Here is a 13,756-nt window from a genome sequence, read left to right on the forward strand (position 1 = left end):
AAGTAGTACTTGCCAATGCCAAAGAAAGGCAACAAGTTGAAGATGTTTTTGAATGTTGTTGTTCTTTCCTCCAGATAGAAAGAGCAGCTTTTAGAATCCATTCCAATGTTATTTGGAACAAACCCAAAGAAATATAATGGTATATATAAATTCACCTTTGAGTCAGCATCTCGTGTTTCAGCACTTCTAGTCACAGCATCTTTCAGAACAGTTCATCATCCATATGCTTCATGCACATCATTTACCTTCTCAGTAAATCAGAAGATGGATGCTAAAATCCACAAAGCAACCTTAAAAATTCCCCTCTTTTTAGCAGGTTTTATTGATACTGATGGCTGAGCATATTTTGTAATGGCAGATGGCAACTTCTCCCTTATAATCCAGACAAACTGGAAATAAGAAAGAGGTTATCATGCAAGGAACTTTTGCAGCAGTTAAGAGTAAAAATCCAGACTAATGTTGAAAAAATAGATGCACATACAATAAAGGAGAAAAAACTCCTTTTCACTATAATATGTGTGAAATACAGGAGAAGTATAAAAGCATCACATGGGTCCCAGTCTCACAGGAACCTCAAAATAATGGTGTTTTTTTAAGGAAAATGGGTGGGGTTGGGTGGATTTTTTTTTTTTTGGTTGGGGATTTTTGCCACTGAGAAAATAATCTCAGCATCAAGCTTCCAATAAAACACATTTAATTACCTAAAGAAAACCAGCCAGGAATCTAAATTATAAATGTACACAGTAACTGGTGTCTTTGTGAGCTTTTTTATCGACCTCATCCTTTGAACTTTTCTTTGGATAAATTCTTCAGATCAAAGGAGCATAACAGATACGGTTTGCTAAATGTCATACGCTGCATGATCATGCTTTTTTACTTCTGTACATTCAAATAACATTTTTTAATGGTTTTTAGGCCTGCTGCTGCCATTTTACCTGTGTGGACTATGATCCATATCATATCACATATCAATAATGTTCAATAACTGTTATTGTTTGTCTTTGGGACCCTCCAAACCAAATGATGATACTCAGTCCTGAACCACCCTCACATCCCACTAGTATGATTGCTCTCTCTTCTTATAAGAGCATGGTTAATAGAGCAAAATTAAGAGAGGACAGAGATATTTACATCTAGAACATAAGAATGTTTCGCTATGTAATTCTGTCTGCTTGGTTGGGATTTTGTTAAAAATTGAGGCAATCATCACCAGTTAACTTTGAGTGTGTTAATCCTGCCATCATTCCCTCTGAATTTCAACAGATTTGCATATCTACTGCCTTCTCAGCTCTTCAGAATCACAGCTTTAACACCATATTCATATTTTTCCAAAAGTATTCTTATTCAAAAATCATCTGCTTCATGCTCACAGCCTGTCCTTTTCACTATCTGCATCTAAGCACCCTGGTATAAACCTGACCTATTCATATTTTATGGACAGCAAATTTTCAAACCATCTAGAGGTCAAGAAGGAAAGAGAATTTGCTGTGTTTCTAAATAATCCCTCTGATGACGGTTGTAAATATTAATAACTAGATGAAGAGTTATACCTGTTCTTGTTGAAGGCTCTGAATGTAATTAGATTTCTTTCTTCCATTAAGCTAGGGAGAAAATTAACCCCATAATTCATCTGGGGAATAAGAACTTTAGGAACACTGAGTTTTCTGCTTGTGACTGAGCTAAACAGATGCCAGCTTCGATATGTTTGTTCTTGTCCAGTCCGGTCCTCTTTATTTGACTTTGAGCTTCTACATTAAGCAAATATGTTTTTCAAGGTGCATTTTATAAATTAAAAATGTAAATGAATGTGAAGTATGTGATCTAAATCAATTTATTCTGCATCTTGAAATGTAGCTGTGGGTCTCAATACTTGAGTAAGGCAAAGTCTTCATCATGTCATTCCTTCAAGTTCCAGCACAAGGAGGGCATAAATTATCAATGATTCCAATCTCCTGGCCTGGCTGTATTACTACTTCAAAAATAACAATAGCAGTAATTACTCAAAGACCCTTATGCATTTATTAAGCTATGTAGTATTTTGTAAGATAAACAGGAGTATGCTGGAATAATTTCTCACAGCAGTGGAATTTAATAATTTAGGACAGGAACCAAAGAACGTACTTTCCAAATGAATGTTCACCCAGAAATCTGTGAGGCAGAAGGTGCCTTCAGGAGTAGCACTCAGTCCTTACACCACAGTCCTGAGCAGCAAATGGTTCTACAGACTTTAGGAGGAGGCAAATGAGCCTCAAGCTGAGTTGCAGAGTGGAAGGTGCCATCAATCCCTTTGCATTAAGGGCAGCAGTTTCTCCCTTCCCAACACGTATTTATAAGCACACGATTTTCCTTTTTTAAACTTTTGGTTGACGTTCTACTTCCATGTTATACAAATATTTTGTATTTGGTCATAGAAATAACAGGAGTTAACTGCAGCATTTGTATTAAAATGTCTTCCAGAGAACTTAATATAAATAGACTGGATTGTTTGCTATCACTTTTGAACTTTGGTTCTCTAAAGAAGCAAAAGAACATCAAGAAATTTGATTTCCAAGTGTAATCTCTGAAGGGAGCTATTGACATTATATAGTTTGGGTTTGCAGCACTTTGACACAGACATATTAAAATATTTTCTTCAGATGGAGTGAGAGTGTACATCCTCTCCAGATACCCCAGGAGTACTATTGCTCCTCCTTCACAGTGCCAGCCCATGCAAGCAGAGATTATGGACTGGTCCATTTTACCATGATGGTTCTCAAACATGAAATTTTAATCCTTACCTTAAAATTTATTTCATGGCAAAACAAGAAAAGGAGATTTGCCAATTTTATGGGATTCTTCCTGGATGTTTTAAGGTACTAGAGCCTGCAGCACTAGGGACATCCAGAAAACTACACACCCTGCTAGTGGTTACACAGCAGCCAAAGACACTGGCTCTCTTTTTAGTCAGCACTAACATTTTAGAGGACAGTGATTTCTTGTGATTTCTTAGCAGGACAACTTCTCTTGCATTTTTATTCACAAAAAGTCTCTAAAAACCCAGAATAGATAGCAGGACTTAGAGAGGAGGATGAGTAATTCAGTGGGTTGTGTTTAGTAAGTGAGTAATGATATCCTTGCTTAGAGAAGCATGTTTCCTATGTTTCTTCCTCGTCTCATGGCAAACTGCCTGTAATTATTGTTATTGTACCATTGGAGAGCAGGGGGACAGGAAGCAGTAGAGTTGATAAGATTAACTAATTAGACTTCTAATAGACATGCAAACAAACTCTGAAGGCGAAGAGCTGTTCAGGCAGATGTGGTGACTGAAAATCAGACTTCAGCCCTCCTACTAGTCCTGGCTTCCAAGATTACACATGTTGGCCTGAACACTGATCTGTGCCACATATTGAACCACAATGATCCTTGACTGGATCCCACACTGGCTATGATACATTGCTGGGCTACTGAAATTAATTTAGCAAAATTTAATTTCCTTTATATTACTTTTACTCTGTAACATACAGGGCTGAGTAACAAATTCAAACACTGCGCTACCAGAAAACAATTTGATTTCTTTTTAATTTTGCTTTGGAGTAAGCATAAAAACAACCAGAAGAAAGAAAGGAGGGAGGAAGGTGCAATATAGACCAACATTTTGACCTAGCTTTAAATTACAGTGAAGCAATAGAATGTCACAGTATGCTAATTATTTAATCAACCCACATCTTCTCTGCTGTTCATGTATTATTCTGACTACCAATCGAACACCATCTGCCCTCACAGAAAAATGTTCCTGCAACATAAAGAATATTTAGCTGGCAAGAAACTATCACCATGTTCACACTAGAAAGTCTTGAACCTGAGAAAGCTTGGGGAACTTCGGGTATTGGAAAAATCTCCTGCTCTCTCTTAGACTTCTGGAGAAATGGATGATTTCCATTTGAATTTCAAATAATAAAATAGTTACATTAATGGATAGGAAGCCAAACGTTGGAATCCAGCATTCCTTTTAATGAAAAATTTCTGTCACTTGGAGAAGCGTGGGAAGCAACAGCAAGGAGAGGGAGAGGAAAAGAGAAGGAGGGGAGGTGGCTCCAGCTCCTCTCACCCTCTCTGCTCCAGCAGCATTTCCTTCTGGGGTCTCCTGCCTGTTCACCAGGCTGGCCCTGAATGGACCCAGTGCTCTCCTCCCCAGAATCCATCAGGAACGCTTTGGGGACCTGCTTCCTAACTCTAGGAAAACGACCCTCTCATTTCATTAATTCTCACTCTTTATCTGGAAAGCAAATCCTATCAGGGTATGCATTCATATCAAGAGGTAATTCCTGTCTCAAACAGGGAAACAATGGCCTTTGTACATGACGGCCTGGTAAAATACTATAGGGAAAGGATTTTGAAAAGGTTGTTCACTAAGTGTGGATTCTAAGGGAATGTTTACCTTGAGCATTGAGATAAAATTAAGTGTGCAACATTGCAAAGTGCATTGCATAACATAAAATCTATGCCAAAGATGGACAGTATTACTTACATTTTAATTTTTAACTACTAAAATAGATACACAGTCATGACATTTCTTCCTAAATTGTTCCAGTGGAAAGTGCAGCACAGTTGGCCTCTTCATTCTTTTTCAATCAAGCTCTGCCTATTAAGGAATCCCAAATAAAAAGGTACAAGGATTTCATGTGTTATGACAAATATCAAGCACATAGGCAGCCAAAATGCCTTTGGGCACTGTTTAGATGCAGTTTTGGAAACAGTCCCACCATTTTTAGTTAATAGATGACTTAGCAGGCTGATGGTGAGTCACTGCCTCACACCTCACCTGACAGCTTTAGAACAATGTCCCCATACCAGTGAAAAGCCATCGACAAGGCATGGATGGATCCACCTACCAGAATAAAAAGAACGGGCCCAGACGTCTCTGTTGTCCTTACCCTGAATTCCTTGGAGCAGGCCCAAGGACTTCCAGTGGGACTGGAATTTGGCCCAGTGTGCCACACTCCCATAAAACACAACTGTCTATTGGTTAAACAGTGCCAAGCATGTCTCAGCCAGATGCCTGTTTACTGACTACTGAGAGAGAAAAGAAGCTCTCAGATGCTATTGCTTGGCTTTGCAGGATGTAGGACATTAATTATGAACAAATGAAATGATCATAAAACAGAGATGAGCCACATAACTTGGTTTGGCTGCAATTCCTGCTATATGAAAAAAAATGACTGCATGGGACTTGGTGAACATTCAGTCTGCATTAAAAAATAAATTATTTTGTGATCTATTTGCTTAAGATAGTTCTTTGCTTTCTTCTGCTGTAAGGGATAATGGACCATAAAATTGGAGAAATTATTGTCCATTTAGCACAAATGCTTTCTGCAGTAAAGGAAGAATCCTGGTTCATTTTTCCAAGAGAACACTGTTGTGCTAAAAATGTCCTTTCTTTCCTAGAAACAGAGAAGTCCAGCAACATGAGATGGCATCCACAGGGAAAACAGAGCTGAGTGAATTGTGGCAGGGTTACCTTAAAGCATGGCCTTCCCTGGAACATCCTCCACCTGACTCAATGTGAGCCCAAGACTTGCAGGTGCCTTTTAACCATCCACAGAGTAAACCCAGCTCTGCCAGGCTGTGCTGCACCAGGGTCCCTCCTGCCCCATGGGGGAGAGCAGCAGGATGGGGCAGAGGAGGCAGAGCCTGCTGGTGCTCTCAGGGCCCTGACCACACTGCCATTTCAAGACACAAACACCCACCATGCTACGTGTCCCACTCCCTGGCACTGATGTGCAGTTCTTCTTCCTGCAGCAACGGCAGCAGCACTTTTGCTTCTATTTATGCAAAGAAGACAGGGAGATCACACAAAAAACACCTTCTTGAGCAATGAGCTCCTATGCCTTCATATCATCCCCATTAAAATGTTTCTCCTCATTTTGAACCCTGGTTTTTACCCTATTTACCATAAAGAGCTGATGTTCCTGCTCTCTGACCAAAATTTTGTGCTTTTGAGGACCAAACTGTTTCAGTTCTCAGTCTCTTCTTTTGTTTTTCAGACTTCCCTGGACTAATTGGCCCATGCCTGCTCTGAATGCAGTGTCCCAAATTAGACATACTCCAGTATCTGGTGTTTTTGAATAGGTGTTCTTGAATATACTCCTATAAAGGAAAAGAACTCTAAAAGAGTTTTTTTTTAGTCGGTATCCTTATAGTGCAGACTCCTGTTTAGCATGTGACAATACCCCCTTGTGTTTTTGCAGATCTTTTTGCTAAGCATCATATTTTATTGCCTTGTGTTGTGTATTTTTGTATTCCAGCTCAAGACCATGATCTTGATCTTGTCCTAGTTGAATTTATTTTTTTTTCTTTTCTTTCCCAGGCTATTTTTTATATTTTTTGATAACATCTGGCATTCAAACTCTGCCCTTTACAGATCCTGAAGCTTCTTATCATTTGCAGATGTAATAAGCACAGGCCTTTGCCCAGCAGTGGCTATTAAAAAACCCATTAAAAGACCTGCTCCAGAGCAGAGAATGATGGAAAGCTTGTGATGTAATATCTGCTGCCACTGCTGCCTTCCAGAGATGCTTCTCATCCAGCTGGGCATCAGCTCAGACCCATCCCCAGGCCTTTCAGTGTTTTCCTAGCTTTCTTAACCAGAATAATGTACCACACTGCCAGAGCCTTGAAAATGAAGGTAAAACACATCTATGGCTTTTCTCGGACACTGTTTTTTAGAACAAAATGAGCTTGGTGTGATGTAGTTTCTTTTTTTTTTTTTTTCTTTGTTGTTATTTTTAGATCAGTCAGTTCTCTGGTAAGTGCTTTCAGGCTGTTTTGGGAATTCATCCTAAAAGTTTTGAGCTGGTGCAAAGACTTTAAAATTTCCTAACTTTGCTCTACTCCCCACAGATACTATTCTTAAAAACAGGCACCGTCCTTGCTTTTCCCCAGTCTGCTCGTATCTTGCCTGTCCACAACTGTTAAGAGAAATCCTGCATCACATCTCTGTGTATTATTCTGACATGCAGTCCACCAGGCCTACTTAATCTTAAAATATTCTGCTAAAGTCTCTGCTTACACTTTCCCTGCCCTAAGCTCATCTTATCCCTTTGCCACCAGCATTAACTCCATGAGCATCTGTTCCCTGTAGCTCTCTTTCAGTGAGCACAAACACAGAATAAGCATCAAACACCCAGTTCCTGAGGGTCATCTGTACATAGTATTTCTTTTCCATGAGGAACAGGTCAAATTTTTTCTGGTCTTTCTACAACTAATGGAATAATGATTTATTTATTTTTTTTCCTCCTATCAGGAAGCCTTTAATAATTTTAAGGGATAAAATATGACCTCCAGAAGACCTTTTGAAAATCTTCATAAGAGCTGGTTTCAAGGGAGGCTGTTTGTAGAACATCTCAGCTCAAGAAAGCAGCACATGGAGATGGGCAGAACAAGGGAAGAGTTAAACAATCCTGTAAAACTCAGATGCTGCTGAGAACCTCTCTCTCATCAAATGCATCAGAAGTCAGAAAAGAAGGTGCTTGGTGTAGCCACTCTCCTACTGCCAAGACACAGACCAAAGGACAGAAAAGTCTCTGGGGTATATAGCCTGAGCCACAAGAAAATATAAAAGAAAGAGTTTGTTTTAAAGATAGTAGAAGGGGAAGAAAAAAGCAAACCTACGCCCCCATCCCCCCCCCCCCCTTCTTGAACTTTCCTTAATGACAGTGAGATGTTTTTTTCCCAGCAAAAGCTGACTGCTACTCCTGCCATGACTGATGTCAGCTGGAGGAACAGATGGCTCAATGGTTCATTTTGAATTGTTCATTCAGCCAAACAGCACAAATTGCATTAATTGCCTCACAGTACGAGCAGGGAATGGAGCGCTCCGCATGTCCCCGCTGTGAATGACTGGGACTCCTCATCACCATTCCCATTTGACAGGTCAGCTGGGAACTTACCTGCATACAGGCAAAGGTGGGAATAGAGGGAGCACAGCACAAGAAAATGCTTGAGTTACTCTGCAGGTAACAAAAGATGCCCAAAGGCTGATACAGCCTTTGACTTGGCTTCGGAATGGGTTCCTCAGCACAGCGCCACTTACTTCAGTGTCATTTCTTAAGGTGAGACTGGCCCCTGCATCCAAGAACTGAAAAAACACATGTAGCCTGAGAGTTTGAAACAAGTTATCCCAAATGTATCTTTTGCTTGCTTCTATAAGTTGGGAGCCTCGTTATCTGTTAAATTTACTACTACATGTGCACAAGCACATGAAAAGTTCATAGAGAAGGTATGTCCAGGCAAAAAGAACTCCTTTAGGTTCAACTGCTCTAAACCTTGCCAATAAATGTTCTATTAGATGCTCTATAACCTGCTGAAAAGTCCTGGCCCCTTCCTTACTCATCACTTGCAAGTGAAATGTGTTAGCACTTTGACTGCTGAAGACATTTTTCTTTTTTTTTTCTTTACTTTTGACCAAGGGAAAAAAAAATGAAAAACTGCCACATGAGACCTGAAGTCTATAGGATACAGGTTCACAGAATATGATCACTGATGCTTCACTGTTACCCACTGAACAGATTTATTTCCACAACTTTAGTAAAATACAATACCAGGAAAAGACTAAATTTACTCTCCAAAAGACTGTTGAGGTTCCTGCTACAAAACATCCAGGCAAATCCTGCTGCTCTTTCCTTTTCTCTGCTGTAGAAGGGCAAAACCGCTGTTGTTTCACCACCACAGGCAAAACATCTGTACCATACCTATGTGCATTGAGCCCCTCCTCCAAGAAAAAAAAATGGAAAGGCTAGCAGGAAATTAAAAATAAAAAGCAGCACATGTACAAACCCAGACCGACAGTGACCTATGGTGATGTAAGTAACACTCCCTAAAGTGGCAGCAGATTTGTTTATTGTAAATGGAAGACACCTGAAGGGCAGGTGTCTTGCTCCACCTCTCCTTCTTGGTGGAGACACCACACCTTCCTTCACTGTTTGCTCTGTGCTGGCCTCAGACCTCACAGGTTTCCAGGGGAAAGAGGCTCTCCACTGTTTTTCTCCCTTAAGCAGAAGTCAGCAGAGGGCAAAGGATACCTAATTCATCTGACAGATGGAAAAAAAGAAGTACTTTACACCATTAATTTCCTTTCCTCTTGCAAAGCTTTGGGGGAAAGCCCCTTGGATCTGAGCTTCTTTCACACTCTGTTCTGTACCTCTAAAAGAAGTGCAACAAAATTCCTGCAGGCCTGCCTTCTCCCAGGAGGAAACTTTGCACTTGCTCTGTACCTTGCTGCCTCAGTCACAGTCTTGGTGGTGCTGACAGCTCCTTGTGCACTGCCAGAAACACCCTGATCCTTGCGCTTGCCCTGGGGTCTCCCCATACTGTGACTCCCCAGTAACAGAGACTTGCCCTGCTGTTTTCCTTCTCAAAGTACCTCATGTGGTGCATTTAAGTGCTCAGATTTGGAGCACCATCATTTGGTCCTCTTTGGAAACAGGACCTTACTGGGATTCTGATTTCTGCTTCAAGGCAGGCTTCTTTGCACCCATGGGCCAATTCCACCAAACATTCCCATGCCTGCAGTTCAGGTGAGCTGTTTCACAAAGCCTGTAAGCACTTCCAAGAGCTCCTGCACCTCCATCTCTGAATGATCCCCCCTTCCTTTGGACTCAAGCAAGCAGCTTCTGAAGCTACTGGAGAACTTCCAGCTTGTAGCAAGAATTAATTCAGACACTAATTTATTCCTTTGGGGCTCTTTTCCTGGGTTAGCTGCATTTTACCAGCTTTTAACTGCATTCCACCCAACTCCGCTGACAATACCCACGTGGGAGAAGGGGAGGGAGAAATGAAGCACAAAGCAGCCTGAAGGATCTGGAATGGCAGAAGAGGCGATACAAATTACCACTAGCTCTTCCCCTGCTCTGGGAGGGCAACAGGGCAGAAGCCAAGCTACAGATCTGCAACCTCAAATTTCATTATTTTAGTAAACATGTCCTTTAATTTAACAGGGAAAGGGTGAGACCATGCTTAGGGGCAGGTAATTTTCATATTTAAGTCATAGTGCTATGTTCAATGATGTCTAAGAAACATGAGCTGTCAGAAAATCCAGCTTATTCTCCAATTACTCAGCACTGGCTGCACCAGAGGAACCCACAAGGCTTCTTTTCCCCAAGACACCTCCTGACTGATCATCCATTTCTTGATGCTCCAATGGGCTTTTCTGGATATGTCATCCTGTTGAGCCCAGCTCCAAACGGCTGCAAGGCCAGGTATGCTCCCCTCCTTTCAATTTCTTCCCCAGGCTAGAGGAGCATTAATTATGTGATTAAGCTAGTAAGCGGGGCCAGATGAACACACAGAATAATGTTGGAGAGGGAAATGCGATAGCTCATGCTAGAGATAGTCATCAGAGAACATGGCATGGAGTAGCTTAGAGGTTTTTGTTGCAATGAGCAGCCATGATCCTTCCAGCCTCACCAAAAAATTTAGAAGTCCCCCCCCCTTATCAAGGGACTTCTCAAAAACCTTGTAAAAATACAAATAAATTATATTAATTGGTTCCTGTTTATTCATGTAATATCAAAGCTCATGACTTCATACAAAACTGATTCTGCTTTTCCTACTTCGATTTAAAAAGTATACATTTTTAAAAACTAAATAGTAATTGTTTACTAACATTAATTAAATGGCAGTGAGAGCTTTTGACATGTGATACCCAGGGCAAGTAAATAAAATGGAAACTTCTGCTTCTTTATTATTAATAACAAGGTACTGGTCACGGTTTTTCAGTTGTGGTCCCAGCTACCAAGTCCCCCTTTTGTAAGGGTATAAAGGAGGGGCTAATAAGAAACCTTACAGCATGCTGATAAATCTATTTTAGCAATTCTGGCAACATCTCTTTAGATTTATGCCACAGTCACTGGTAAGGATTTGACCCTGGAAATCTAATGTCATGTACAGCATGTAAGACTTCAGTGTGATTTTCCTGTTTTGTCTGGAAGAACAAGGCCAAATTCCTGTTTATAGCTGTGGCTACATAATTATATTGTCAACTGCTCCATGCTTACAATCCTGATTTTGTTCTGTGTTGTTTTTCTGTACCTTACCTTCATCTCTCTCATGTCCTTTACTGTGATTCCTGCACCTCTCTTACATAATCAAATATTTATTCCTTAAACACCACTCAATGTTATGGCCATTCCCTCCTCTCCATTTCAGGTAACCAGTTCCCATTACCAGCTCACACCTGTTAGCTGTTTTTCCATCCCAGAGCTGGTCTCAGCCTGACTCCCAGTCCACCTGATAAAACAAGCAACCCTCAAGCACCACTGAAGCTAATGGTTAATTAATATACAATCAGCCCTGGGCTCTTTAATTACTCTTTACTGTCAAGCTCAGCACAAATGATATTTTAAACCACAGGGACTAAACTATGTCTTAGATCTAACGTGGGCAAAAGTACCCTGTTGGCCAGGAGAAGCTCTGGCTCCAGTAATACATGTGTACCTTAAATCCTGTGTGGTGTTTTCCAGTCAGGTTTCTGGCTTTGTGCCTCCCTCCTGGGCTGAAGCCTGGCCCAGCTCAGCCAGCACACCAGCAGAACCTTCACCTTCCCTATGGGATTAAGGGTCGCCTGGCATCTGCAGAGGGGAAGTTGAAGGCTCATGCCAGTGACCTCCCCAGGGACCTGCTCCCTTCCCAGTGCAGAACTGTGGGAGCTCTCTGACCAGACCCCTGTAGTGAAGGGAGGAGTCCTCTCTGCTGTCTCCAGACAGGACAGTGCCTGGGCCAGCCCAGGCAGCTGGGGGAGAGCAGGGCCTGACTGTATCCTGTTCTTGCTCACAGCCCTCTCCCTCTCTGCACAGGCTGCTCATGGATCCCCCCCGTGATGGTTTCTCCACTGCTCCCTCCACAAACTGCTTCATCAGACATGCTTGGTTACCAAGCTCAAAAAATCCCCAAACCCTGGAGAGCAACTCCAGGGGCTGAGGCCATGGAGCATGACTAATGGAGAGCTGAGAAACCCTGGCAGCCTCTGACAGCACAGCTGTAAAGTAATTGTTAATTCTGCTGCTGTTAACAGAATGCTCCAGTTTCTCTCTCATGTGATTTGTCCCATGTTTCCCAATAACTGCTGCAAAACCAACAACCTGCCTCTTCACAGGAGGCAGCTCTCCAGTGTGGAGACAGACTGTCCCCAAGTCACCTTTCCCTCCCTCCTCCACATTAATACTGGCAGCAGCAGCAGGCTGGCTCTTATCCTGCAAACACATTTTCAGAGGAAAAAAAAAAAATTGCCTTTTTGTCATCTTTGAAAGGAGCAACAAAATGTAGACCTCTTATGCTGATTAGGTTGTGCTAGTGAAAAAATGATCCATTAGAACATGAACTCATTAACTGCAAGAACAATTTTCCTACGGAGACAGGTATGTCTTTCTCTTGGTCATCCATTAGTAGATTTCCTTAGAAATTTCCTGAAGCAGGAGATACTAAGGAGAAATTCTTGTTTAACAGCTTAACTCCAGTTATTTTTACCCTTGGGTTTGAATTTCCCAAAGCTAGGTGCTAATGCTTTGGCACCACTGCGTGTTTGCAGCCAGGGCCTGGAACAGGCAGTCAGCTCTCACGCTTTGTAAATGTAAAGCACATTTCCCAATGAATACAGCATTACTTGTCAGTACTCTGAGATCCTCCTAAAACAATGAACAAAAAATGTATTCTTAAGGATACCATCACCCTCACAAAGGTATGGTACTGAGGTCAAAATTAAAAGGAAATTGTTTTACATTTGTTTTGCTGAGATGCATAATTACTCATCATTGGTGCATTCTTGTGAAAAAATGGCAAAGTCTGCAGAGATTGCATGCTGTCAAGTAAAAACAGGTAAAATACTGTATTTGCTAACACCTTTCTTACTCCATTTATGTCAGAATTTGAACAAGGCTTGAACAGTTTAAAAAAACCCAATCCTTTGAATTCCATTTCTAAAACTTAAGTGTCCCCACACAAATGCATGAGGTTCAGCCACCTCTGTGAAAGCCACATTATCACCAGGAGGATGGGCTCTAAGTAACTCGCTTGCAGCTAGCAGTTTTCACAGCAAATGAAGCATTTGTGTCCATGAACACACATCCAGGATGGGACAAACTCTGACCTTGGTGCTCACCATCCCCCAGTAACTCACTCTCTCTGGAACAACCAGTCTTGAACAAACCTCTGCACCAGGGAATTATTTAAGCTGATAAAAAAAGGGATCTTTGTATCAGTACAGAGAGCTCCCCGTATCAGCAAACCTGTTTGACCCACTACCTGTTTGAGCCCTGTGGAGGCTGCTATGCAGAATTTCTGCCTAGGATCAGTGCTGGCTGATGAGGCTCCCTACTAAGGCAAGTAAGAATTTGTCAGGCCACAAAACCCTCATGCACAAGCTCTCCAAGGCTCTGTGCTGGCAACTCTGAACGTGTGAAGAGGCATTTACACACTGCTTTGGCAATCAGTGAGTTATAATTAGTCACCAATATCAGAAATGTGACACTGGTATACACATTTCAAATTTCCAAGTATGCTTGTCTTTGGAACAAACCCAGGTAGCTGATAAAAAAATCATGAGGGCCTCAGTCTACAGTCTGGCCCTACTCCCATCAAAGCACTTTGCTTTTAATTTCAGTGTGGGCAGAAAAATCCTTGCAGAGGTAAGGCTCTGGCACAAAACTCTTGCTGCTTTTTTAAACAGGAGCTGCACTGCATCATGTTATCTCCCTAAGCAGCTATCCCACTTTAGCTTCCTCAG

The sequence above is a fragment of the Parus major genome, chromosome 3 (genome assembly GCF_001522545.3).
Source record: "Parus major isolate Abel chromosome 3, Parus_major1.1, whole genome shotgun sequence".
Taxonomy (NCBI): domain Eukaryota; kingdom Metazoa; phylum Chordata; class Aves; order Passeriformes; family Paridae; genus Parus; species Parus major.